The sequence below is a fragment of the Stegodyphus dumicola genome, chromosome 3, assembly GCF_044657685.1.
Source record: "Stegodyphus dumicola isolate Sdum_Otavi_A_Nest chromosome 3, ASM4465768v1".
Classification (NCBI taxonomy): Eukaryota; Metazoa; Arthropoda; class Arachnida; order Araneae; family Eresidae; genus Stegodyphus; species Stegodyphus dumicola.
In genome coordinates this window covers 204,269,966-204,283,688 of record NC_140770.1, presented here as the reverse complement: position 1 = coordinate 204,283,688, position 13,723 = coordinate 204,269,966, and positions in this window count along the sequence as shown.

The following is a 13,723-nucleotide window of genomic DNA, read 5'->3' as shown; positions in this document are numbered from 1 at the left end:
ATTCTGTTATATTCAGTTATTATCAATGTATCAGAACCAAAATTTTGTGTGAAATGTTTTTGGTATTTATTATTATAATAATAAAAGAAATTATTTTCACATAATTTGCTTTTAAAACTTGCCTTCGTGTATAGCTATAGATTCTCAGATATGTAAATGGATAAAAAATATTAGTATGTAATATTTTAATAATTTTCTGCTTTTATTGATGATATCAGTTGAAGATATGCGTGCATGGCAAAATAAGACTTGCATATTTTGCAGATAGATATGATTCTGAACAATTGTTGTTTATTGTTATTGTCATTGATTGAACTTTCATGTTTAAAATCATCATTGCTCAAGAATATGTGTTAAATTTTGTGTATGTGTTGTTGCATTTTTATATTAAAGTTTAAAGTTTACTTCCCTTTTCTTTATATTGTATATATGTACTCATTTTTGTTGAATGTATAATATGCTAAAATGTTATGTTATAAATTTTGTTTTGTGCTAAGTTTTACTTTATGTTATGAACTTTAAGATTTAAATCAGTTTAAAAAAATTTTTTCAGTATACGATATTTAGGTAGAATTCATGTAACTTTCATCTAATTGGGTAGATTCTTATGTAGTGTTGGAATGTTGGAAAACAAATTTGGGGAGTAATTAATACTTCCTTATATGGGAACAAACCAGTAATCTCTAAATTTGTCCTCTTTACCTGTTTAAAACTCATCCTCTGATAATCTCATAGACTAGAATTTAACGTTGATTATTAGTGGTGTTTCATTATTCATCTGTATTTATTAAATGAACCTGGTATATTTTAATTACAAGAATATGAATACATTATACAGGAATATAAGCATGTATTATATTTTAGTCCTGTTTAATCTTTTATAATAACTTAATATAATTTAAATAGCTAAAGATGTTAGAATTAATGTTATTACCGGTTTCATTGGTTATTACAGTCAAAAGTCGTTAATCCGGACTCGTCGGGACTTCGGAGATTCCGGATTATCGATTTTTCCGGATTATAGATCATCAGTTTAAATCTCGTAAGATGGCATGCAGATATTCTAAAATTAAAAATATGAAACCGTAATTTATGAAATAAAGAACAATTATGATCTAAAGGGTATCAAAATTTGCAAAAAGAAAAAGCTTAATATTTATTTGTTTACTTTATTAAACATTTCTTTCAATGTAAGTTGTTTAAGTTTTGCTTCGTTTCATGTGATAATACTTTCTCTTTAATTCTATTAAACAGACATAATTTCTTGTTCAGTTACAAAGTTCCGCCGTTCAAGTCCTATAATTGCTGTGTCAAGAACACCGACTAATTTGTCAATCGAAATTTTTTTGTTTTCAATAACCTCTGTCACTTTTCTTCGCTATCGGAAGCGAATTATAATGACGAGGAACTTGTTTTAAATCATATCAAAGACGGAGCATATCGAGATGAAATACTACATTTGGTAAGGAATTATAAGCCAAATAAAATAAAAACATCTGCGCTGAAGATAAGGATAGTGCTGACAAATCAACTTCCAATTCATTACGCGCCCGCCGCCGAGCAGCGTGAAATTGATAAACAGATTTCGGATTTCAAAACATACTTTCGCTTTAGATCCTTTACATATTAACAAATATATATCGGAAATTCTATTTGATATAATCGAAAGTTTAAGCTTACTTTTATAAAATTGCTCTTACAGTCTGCAAAAAATAATAAGCCGGATGCAATTCGAAAATTAAGGAACAACGCAATCATCAACATTAACTGAAATAGATAATTATTTAGCTTATACGTCCATTATACATAAAATGCGCACGCGAAAACGTATTCTGCACTTGCGCACACTCATATGCGCAGTCGTAAAAGGTCTTACGCGCACGCGTGAACGCCTCTGCGCATGTGTCAACGCGGCGCATGCGCAGAAAGTTTTTAGTTTTGATGTCCGGATTATAGATCATTCCGAATTATGGGTGTCCGAATTAACGACTTTTGACTGTACTGGTTTGATTCCTACTCAGAGTATTTTTCTAGTATTTTAAAGACTAAAATGTTATCAATAATTTTCAGATTAACTGTTCTGATGTCATGATTCACTCATTTTGTTTGTCTTCCATTAGAGGAATTACCAGTTTAACATTTTATGTGTGAATAAGGAATTTCATATTTTAAAAATAGCCTAAAATATTATGTATATATTATTGATAAGCAGCATTATGTATGTCTTATTGATAATCAGATATATAGGTTTACTTTTATTTCCCCCCTCTCTTTCATTTTCTGTTAGTCATATATATAGTATGCTCTGAAATTTTTCAGTACCTTTGACTTTTATCTTATTGATCTACTATCTTATAGCATTTGATAAGCTTACCATTTAATAAATTATAAGTTTTTAATAAGTTTGTTTTTATTGCATTTTATCTTTGAAAATTAATGAATGAAATACATTCTGTTCACAAAAAAAGCATAAAAATGTGAATTATAACCATAAAACACAGCATGCAAATGTTATTGAAAATAGGTCTATTAAGTATATGATTAGAATTTCAGAACCAATGATGTTCTAGAATGAGAATGATGCTTATACAGTATTTGAAAGGCTGAATATTTCCCCTTATAAGTAGATTTCTGTTTTGATACTGCAAATTGTGTACAAAGATGCTTTTGAATTGTACTCCACGAAACTGCAAACAATTGTCTGGCTTAAAGAGATGCCACATTATGACCCAAAAGAAATTATATCAATCAAGCAGATGTCACAGCTATCTTGATTGGAGCAATATAGTATTTGCTGTGTAGTAGTTGCATCTGATGGAGAGTAAAAGCATGCTGTCGTGCGCTGTCAATCTCTTTCCATTCGACACAAGCAAGTATAACAATTGCAGAATTTAGTTGGTGCAATATAGTAGTTTGCAGTAGTGTATCATAGAAGGCACATGTAATTGATATAAAAGCTTATGTCCCTCAGATACACAAATACAGCAGAGGTGCCAGAAACACTGGCACCTCTGCTGTTCATTTGAAGGAGTTTGCATTCTCTTGTGCCCAAGGATACCTTTTAGTGATAATTTGTAGAAGCTAGGAAGCTGCATCCCAACTTCAGTCTGAGAAGCCATTTCTTAGGATAGTCAGTCTCTCCCTTAGGTGTATTGCAAGCAATGTGAAGGCTAAATGTACATAAGTTATATTCTGTAGATATCAGCTGTGCTGGCTGTTGCATCAAGCTGTCTTAGTATCATTTACTAACAAGATAATGCATGACCTTAGTATTGTTACGGATTTTATATTTAAATAGCTGATGTTAGTTAAATTGTAAATTAAATAATTTTATTTCCCGCGCAGTGCACCGCGTGACGAATATTAAATGAAAGCTAAGCCGTAAAATTGCAAAAAACAAGAGGGCGTGCATTTTAGCATTTAATAAATATCTCTTTTTGATTTCGAGAAAGTTCTCGCACGCGATTTAAAAATCTTATAAAAAGGAAAACCTCTCAATTCAGTTAGTCAGTGATTTTAGTTAGCTTGTTGTTGTTTTAAGAGTTTGTTTAGAAAACTGCTCTTGTTGATTGTAGCGAATTCGCGGATTAGCTTTCTTTTAGCTGTTTTGAATTAACTTTCGTTGAACTTTTGAGTAGTTGAAAGATAACTACTGTGAGATATTGTAATACTGAAAGAATATCTGAAGCAATTTAAGCATTTTTTTATTGTGATAATAATAAAATTTTGTCCATTTTTCATCGGACTTGTGCATTCAATTTAAACGAACCCGTACGCACGCAACAATTTTTGGTGTCAGGAGTGGGGTTTTGAATGCCAATTACGAGAGCGATGGAAGAACAATTCAGGCAAGTGATGACTGCATTTGCTGCTTTCCTAGAAGAGATGGAAGGGGCCGTCAACTCCGTTAAAGCAGAAATGAAATCCAGTCAGGAAAAGATTGAAACAGGTCAAGAAGACATGAAAAGAGAATTTACCTGCATAATAGAAAATAAATTTGAAGCTATGGAAGGCAGAATTGACACAGTTGAAAATAAAGTTGGACAAATTGAAGAAAACGTTTCTTCCGTAAAAGATCAAATTGAAGAAAGAGTTTCTTCGGTGAAAGAAGAAATAAAAGGAAGAGTTTCTTATGTAACAAAACATGTATAGAAAGGAGAATTTCTGCTGTGGAAGAACGAATTGAAGGAAGAGTTTGCGCCGTCCAACACCAAATCGAACCACAAATTGATGATAGGATTTCTGCAGTAGCCAAAGAAGTGGATATTTTAAAGAAATTCCTAGTGACGGCAAGGAACAATAGTGATGGTTTTAAATTTTTACCCATGCCTGCTCGTCCCTTACTGAAGTTATGTACATATGATGGGAAGACCTCTTGGCAAGTGTATAAAACACAATTTTCTATAGTGGCGGAAGCGAATGGATGGGATTCTCAAGCTAAAGCCTGTCATCTTGCCGCTTCTTTGAGAGCAGACGCAGCGGATATCCTTCAGACTCTTCCCGAAAACAAAAGGTTAGATTTCAAACTCTGTCCGGCGCGTTAGAGCTGCGCTTTGGGAAGAAGTGTTTAAAAGACTGCAGCAGGCTTCAATTAAAATCCCGCCAACAGAAAAACACGGAAACACTCCAGGAACTTGCCACAAATGTTGAAAGGCTGTCCCATCTTGCCTTTTCGGAGTGCCCGACAGAAACAAGGGAAATCCTGTCCCTGCAATATTTCATCGACGGATTCCGAGATCCTGAAATACAGGAAGCTCTACGAATGGCGGATGTTAAAGATCTTAAAAGCGCTCTAGTGTACGCCATGAAATTCGAGGCAGCCCAACAAGCCACTCGTTGAGACCGCCACCCAGTCAGAGCTGCTCAAGTCCAGGAGCCAGGGGATCAAGTCATTGCTCGTCTAGACGATTTAACTAGACAACTGAATGCCTTGAGACGGAATATTGGTGACAAGAAGCCGAACATAAAATGCTGAAACTGCAGTGCCGAAGGGCACATACGACGAAACTGCAGAATATCCCAGGCCACGGATGTTAAGACCGCACCTAGCAAGCAGCAGGGAAACTAATTAGTGGCCATCTCGCGGGGCGGAGGTTGCCAGGTAATGAAAAGCCCCAGTTTAAAGCGCTTCAAGTTTCTGCAGTGAGAGGCGACAGTAGTGGACTTTTCGTAATAGGACATATTAATGGAGTTCCCTGCAATATGACGATAGATACAGGAGCCAACGTTACCATCATCCGAAAAGATTTGGCTCAACAATTGATAAGCAAACTTATCTGGACGCCGCCCTGCGTTACCCTCCTGACTGTGTCCGATGACAAGATCGACATCGACGGAAAAGTAAACGTTAACATCACGTTTGGAAGTGCTGCTTACCATCCCACGGCATATGTAGCAGAGATCACTGATTCTTGCATACTCGGATTGGACTTTATAAGGAAATACAATTTTTCCTTAGACTTTAAAAATAGCGAATTGCGTTCTACATCTGGGGACATAGCCCTATTCGGAATTAATGATGGAATGAAATCTATCCACAAAATTATAGCTCAAGATGATATCCCAATACCCGCAAGAACCGAGTTTTTACTTCCTGGATCCATAGCCGAAAATAGAAATTTCCACTATTTACGGCATCATAGAATATCCCGATAACTGTAATAGCCCAAAAGGAGTACTAGTAGCCTCAACACTCGTCGACCTATCCAGAACGGTTATCCCGGTGAGAGTCGCCAATGTAACTGAGAAGGCGAGAGTTATTAAGAAAGGTGAAGTGGTTGCAGCATGTACTCCAGTAACTAGCGTTAAAAGAAAGAGTAACATCCCAGAATCCGTATCCTCAGAGAGCATTACATCTGAGTTATTGCAGAATGCGCAATTAAACGAAGAAGAGAAGAATGCTGCCGATCACGTCATTAAAGATCTTCAAGTTGTTTTCTCCCGCCGTAGTCGAACCCGTTTGACACAACATAGAATCGATACTGGTGATCATCCTCCGATCAAGCAACATCCAAGACGTCTACCGATTGCTAAACAGGAAGAGGTACGAACACTTTTAAAGGATATGGAAGAAGGCAATGTCATCGAGCCTTCAGCAAGTCCATGGGCATCTCCCATCGTTCTTGTCAGAAAGAAAGACGGCTCAACAAGATTTTGCGTTGACTATCGCCGGTTGAATGAGGTTACGAAGAAAGATAGTTACCCTCTTCCTAGAATTGACGACATTCTAGGCACTCTTTCTGGAAGCAAGTGGTTCTCAACACATGATTTAAAGAGTGGGTATTGGCAGGTAGAAATACATCCTGATGACCGAGAAAAGACGGCATTTACTACGGGACAAGGACTTTGGCAGTTCAAAGTGATGCCGTTTGGACTGTGTAATGCGCCGGCAACATTCGAACGTCTTATGGAGACTGTTTTGAAAGGCCTTTCCTACGAAGCCTGTCTGATATACCTGGACGATATCATCATCGTCGGAAAGAGTTTTGAAGAGCATCTAGAAAATCTTAGAAAGGTGCTTCAGAAACTGAAAGAGGCCAATCTGAAGCTGAGTCCCACTAAATGCAAATTGTTTCGAAAGGAAGTGACTTACTTGGGACACGTCATCTCTGCGGAAGGTGTGTGCACGGATCCTGAAAAAGTATCAGCGGTTAAATCCTGGAAACGTCCCGAAAATGTCCATCAGCTGAGAAGCTTCCTAGGGCTTTACACCTACTAAAGGAGATTCGTGAAGGACTTTTCTTCCATAGCAAGACCCCTTTACAAGATGACAGAGAGTAAGCAAAAGTTGTCGTGGACAAAAGAATGCGAGGATGCATTTAACAACTTAAAGGAGGCTTTAACATCTGCTCCAATCCTGATGTATCCTCAGCTCGACAGACCATTTATTCTCGACACGGACGCGAGCAGTGTAAGTGTCGGTGCTGTTTTGTCCCAAGAAATAGACGGCCAAGAACGTGTAGTAGCTTACTGGAGCAAGTGCCTATCTAAACCGGAGAGGAATTACTATGTCATTAGGAAAGTGTTGCTCGCCATAGTTAAAGCCGTAGAGCATTTCCATCATTATCTATACGGCAGAAAATTCCTCCTTCGCACGGACCATGCCTCATTGGCCTGGCTTTTAAATTTCAAGGATCCTGAGGGTGAAATAGCCAGGTGGATACAGAGACTCCAAGAATATGACATCACTATCCGTCATCGTAAGGGATCATCACACGGGAATGCCGACGCTCTGTCTAGAATACCTTGCCCAGAAAGCTGCCGATATTGTTCCAGGGTGGAAGCGAGAGTTGCTGAGTCCGGTCGCACGACAAATTACGACATCAACATCGGCTGATCCAGACCTGTGGAGTGATGATGAAGTCAGGAAAGACCAGCTGGAAGACCATGACATTAAACCCATGATTGATTTGATGGATTCATCAAACAGAAAACCTACATGGCAGGACATTTCTATCTATAGTCCTACAACAAAACAATGCTAGGCAATCTGGGATTCACTTCACATTCCAAACGGCGTCTTATACCGAAAATTCGAATCGAATGATGGGAAGGCATTCCGATGGCAACTGATACGTCCAAGATCCGGGATTCCTGATGTCCTTAAAGAACTACATAACAGCCGTACAGGAGGTCAGTTTGAAATAATGAAGACCTTGCAGAGAGTTCATGAGCGCTTTTACTGGAATAATGCAAAGGATGACGTGCAAAAGTGGTGCCGATCTTGCGATGCCTGTGCAGGTCGGAAAGGACTGAAGAGACACAGCCGAGGCAAGCTGCAACCGTTACAACGTAGGGGCGCCTTTTGAACGTATCGCCTTTGACATCTTGGGACCTCTGCCACGAACTGCTGATGGCAACAAATACATACTCGTTGTCATTGATTACTTCATCAAGTGGCCTGAAGCGTACCCTATTCCTGATCAAGAGGCTGTCACAATAGCTGAGGTGATGGTACAGCACTGGATTTCCAGGTTCGGAGTGCCTCTTCAGTTACATTCCGATCAGAAAAGGAATTTTACGTCGGCAGTAATCAAAGAACTCTGCAAACTACTCGGCATTGACAAAACTCAAACGACGCCATTACATCCCCAGTCGGACGGCATGGTAGAGAGGTTCAATCGAACCATCCTTAATAACCTCTCATTAGTGCTTTCCAGAAACCAACAGGATTGGGACAAGAAATTACCACTGTTTTTACTGGCTTACCGCAGTGCTGTCTACGAGACTACCGGCTATTCCCCATCACAGATGCTCTTCGGTCGTGACCTTCGTCTGCCTTGTGATCTCTTGTTTGGTCGCCCTCCGGGTGCTCCTTCATCGCCTGAGGAATATATTCAAGATCTCCAGGCCCGGTTTGAAGTGATGCACAACTTTGCACGAGAGCGAGTCAACTTGGCGACGGAGAAGATGAAGACCCGCTACCACACAAGAGCTACTGAACATCAATTCCACGAAGGAGACAAGGTGTGGTTGTGGAATCCGACTCGACGGAAAGGACTTTGTCCGAAATTACAGTCACCTTGGGATGGGCCGTACACAGTCCTAAACAGGCTGAATGACGTCGTGGTTCGGATCCGTAAGTCTTCGAACTCTAAGCCTAAAGTCGTTCATTACAAACGGTTAGCTCATTACTATGGCCATAGTACGTAATGTAAATAATTGTAAATAGTGTAAGATCATGGTCCTTTTTGTTTCTAAATGTGTATATCGTATTTGATTTGTAATGAGAGCATCTGATTTGTTTTATTTATTGCATTTATTGTTCATGTAGTTTATTAACTTTTGAATTAGTTGAACTTTTGAGTAATTAACTTTTGTTGAACTTTTGAGTAGTTGAAAGATAACTGCTGTGAGATAATGTAATACTAAAAGAATATCTGAGGCAATTTAAGCATTTTTTTATTGTGATAATAATAAAATTTTGTCCATTTTTCATCGGATTTGTGCATTCAATTCAAAGGATATATACTTAGGATATATATTAGATTTATATATAGCACTATTCTAACATAGGTATTTTGACACAAAATTGGACTTTTTCTGAAATAACATACCAATTTTTTTACATATTTCGATTCTACGACTCAAATTATGCCAGAATACCAAGTTTTGTAAAAATCGTACGAGTAGTTTTTGAAATATTAGCTCTCAAAATTTTAGCTCCTCAATGTTAATTGAATTTGGCAAATATTTATTTATATCTCTTTTTTATTAAACTTTTTTGATTTTTTCTCTCACATTTCGAAATTTAGGTTCATTCCAAATAAAATTTACCCATTTTTTGTGTTTTATTTTTTAAATTTCTATTTTTAAATAATTTTTTTAAATTTTTCGAAAAAAACTTTGAATTATAGCCTATAAAATTTTTACCATCATCTTAAAGTAGGTATATTTTTAAGCATATCTGCAAAAAATTAGACTTTTTTATTCAAAATTTTCTAAGATATACACAAATTTACATTTTTTCGCGTTTTGAAATTTGGCATCTTTTTTTTGAGCGATAATAGCGCCAAATGTGGTCTATGGATTTTTGTTACACTGTATTGCCAGAGCTATTCTTAACCTTAAATTTCAAGTAAAATTTTACGAAGAATTAATTATATGACATTTTTCCCTCAATGATGCCTAATAAATATTTATTAATACTATATGAAAAGCTATTTTTTTAAATAAATTTTTAAATATTTTTTTAATTTCTCTCTATCTTTTTTTTTTTTTTTTTTTTTTTTTTAATAAGAGTAAATTTTTGTAAGAGTAAATTTTTACCTTCGGCGTTTTATCGTCTGCTACTTTACTTCGTTTAAATCGAATTGTCTAAAACTGAGAATTTTCGTTTGATGTTTATTTGAATTTTATGACATTAACTGCACAATTTATTTCTAAACAAGCTGATGCTTTTGAAGTGGCTGAAAGAGCTGCTGGTACTATCATCCATATTTTTAAAGCACAGTATATTTTTATAGAAACATAAGATTTAGAATAATCATTTTATAAAAGTCAAATTATGATATAAATATACAACCCTCTAGAGACTGAATTAATGGAAGTTCAATGGTTATGTAGAAATGATCTGCAGCTACTTAACCGCTGGATAAGTCAGCAGATTACGTGGACAAGTAAGAATAATTATATAAACGACACCCAGCATTCTGAATTCAATTAACAACAAGGATGCGATGTTTATTAAATGAATTCAAGAAGTTTTAAAACATAAAAAATCAACTCATTTTTTATCCTAAAATGTATTTTTGTGCGTAGCGTATTTTCATTATTCTAATTTAAAATTCTAATAATTCTTAAAATTCTAATTTAGAATGTAATTGTCAAGAACTGATTCCTAATCATCAGTAATATAATAAGTAATTATTACGGTTATTAATAAATCCTTCTTATAAAGTTATTGCAAATATTTCAAAAAACTTTCCGTCTGAATGCAAATATTTTTAATTTTATATTAATCAAGATTGCACACGATATTATTTATTTGCACTTCAATTCTTAACGTCAGTTCTAGTAGAAGTTACAAATCAATTATGTTTAATTAAGGATTGGATTGGATTATTTAATTATTGCAAAGCACACGAGGGCTATCTGCCTAAAGGGAGGGATGCCTTCGTGGAGGACTTTCTAAGGGAAACTGGCTCTTATACACGTTACACATCGGGAAAACCACGAAAACACCCATGCAACCAGCCCGTTCGCGGGATTCGAACCTCGGACCGAACTACCAGTGATCAGCGTCTTTACCGCTCGGCCGTTTGTGGGCCTTTATGAAATGGAAGGCGATAACTTTATTTAAAATGATTGTGAGAAATACCAAAATGTTTCGAAAAGTTGGATACTTTTTAATATGCTTTCAGAATGCTTCAAGAAAAAGAGAAGAAAAATAATTTTTTTCGTAAAATTTAGTATTTGTATTTTTTTTAATTTAAAACTTTTCAATGTTATGATAGCCCACCAGCGGCCGAGCGGTAAAATCGCTGAACACTGGTAGTTCGGTCCGAGGTTCGAATCCCGCGAACGGGCTGGCTGCATGGGCGTTTTCGTGGTTTTCCCCATGTGTAACGTGTATACGAGCCAGTTTCCCTTAGAAAGTCCTCCACGAAGGCATCCCTCCTTTTAGGCAGATAGCCCTCGAGGCTTTGCCATAATCACACACACACAGACAATGTTATGATATTTGATTCTTGCGATTTTAAAAATAAAATATTTGACTAAAATATGAATAACATTTTAAGAAACCAAATGTAGGATAAAATTGTGTAAAGCAATGGGCACAATGATAAAACTGTTTAAAGCAGTGTATGCAAGTCATCCTAAGTTAAAATGTCGGTTATACATCTGTCTTATTTATATATATCTTTTCCGAACGGAACATTGAAAGGCGTGTAAAACTGTGCTTTACTGTATTTTCTCTTTTAATATAGTATGCAGTTTTCAAACTCATCGTAGTCTGGGTTACAAAGTATTCTTCCGAAAGAAACGCAGTTCAAATAAATAAAATCAAATTCTGGAAAATTGATATTAATAAATATATTTAAAATGCTCAGTTCGAAGGAATAAATAGAAAATTTTAAAACAATTATCTGAAGAGACAATGCAACACAAACAATTAAAATAAAAGTATAAAAATTTAAAAATTACATAAAATAATAACTATGACGAAAAATCTATATATAAAAAACTATTTGAAAAAAAAAAATAAACACTGCACCTTTATTTACGCAGTTAGAATAGGTAAATAGAAATTTTTAAAAGAGTTATTCGGAAAAAAAAAAAAAAAAATCGTGCAACTTAAACAATTAAAATGAAATTCGAAAAAGAAAAAATTACTTAAAATAATAAGTTATAATTAAAAATATAATATAAAGAATATTATTTGGAAAAACGGAACGATGGTGACTTTTTTTCCTCTCACGGGAAAGGAAACTTGGGTGCCATATATTAAGAAGTTCGCCAAGTGAAGTATTCTTGGCACAAACTGACAAAAAAGTGCCAACATAAATTTGTGAATTTCTCCGTAAATTTCGCTCCAAATTTTACAAAATTTCATATTTAGGCGTAATTTGAGTCGTAGAATCGAAATATGTAAAAAAATTCGTATGTTATTTCAGAAAAAGTCCGATTTTGTGTCAAAATACCTATGTTAGAATAGTGCTATATATAAATCTAATATATATCCTAAGTCGCGCTTTCGAGACATGAAGAACGCAATTTGAATTTTGTCAATCGGCCCAGTAAATCGAGAGATATAGGACTGTCCCCCCCTTTTTTTTTTTTCTTTTTTTTTTTTGAGCAGTGTACCAAGTACAGTTTTAGAGCAAACATTGATATTTTAAAAACTAAAATTGATGTACAGAGAAATTGGTGTACTAGTCTTATTCATATACAAGTAAAATGCTATCAGATAGAAAATATGGCACATGGTTTCTTCATCATTCATTTGTTGCATAGGCAAATATGATTTGTATGCAGTCAAGCTTAAATTTAACATGAAAGGTATAGAAGAGGGCTTTGAAAAGCAAATCATAATAATTGTATAAGATCAATTGTTATTGCACTGACAGTATGTTAGCATGCCGAAAGAGGAATACTCATTGGACCGAGAGAAGATGGTTTCTTATGCCATGAAATCAGTGTGTATTAGATATTAGCATGGTTACGTGCATCAGTTACAGAAGAATGTTTGATGAAGACACCAGACCATTTATGAATACAGTACAAAGTCCGTAATCCGACTTCGGCGATTCCGGATTATAGATCATCAATTTAAATCTGGTAAGAAGGCATGCAGAAATTATACAATTAAAAATATGAAACCGTAATTTACGAAATAAAGAGCAATTATGATCTAAAGGGTATCAAAATTTACACACACACACACACACACACACAAAAAAAAAAAAAAAAAAAAAGCTTGATATTTATGTGTTTACTTTATTAAGCATTTCTTTCAGTGTATGTTGTTTGAGATGCTTCCACAAAAAATTCCTTTTTCTTTTTGCTTATGTCATATACAGTTGACTTTCCAATGTTATACTCCTCGCGTAATTTTGAGACGAATATGCCTTTATCCATTTTTTGCAGCAATTCCACTTTTTGTTTGATGGACATCGAAACATGCTTTCGCTTTGTAGATCCTTTGGCAGCTCCAGAATTGGAAACTTTTTTTGACATAATCGAAAGTTCAAGGTTAATTTTAATAAAATTGCTCTAACAGTCTGCAAAAAAAATAATAAGCCGGATCCAATTAGAAGATTAAGGAACAGTGCAATCTGCAAGTGAAATGCCTTAGAATCAGTAAAGATAATTTTAACCTAGCTTATACCGTTCATTATACATTAAACGCGCATGCGTAAAGCATACAAAAAACGTTTGTGGCTTTGAGGTCCGGATTATAGATCATTCCGGATAATGGACGTCCGGATTACGGACTTTGTACTGTATAAAGAGAATGGGAAGATAAACACTTGATATGCTTAGTGATGATAAATTGTGTAGGAATTTCTACAACATTAATGTACTAGTCACATATTAGGTGATGTTCTTCTAACATTACTGTTTTCCTTGGTGCTGCAAATTCTTTGAACAGCAGTGTACAGTGTTTTGATCTAGAATAATATAGTTTGTAATTAGACTTCTTTTATTTGATAGCTTGTTTATTTTATCTGATTAACTAACACTGTTGGTCAGCAATTATTGGATTAGGATCTTGTAGCTC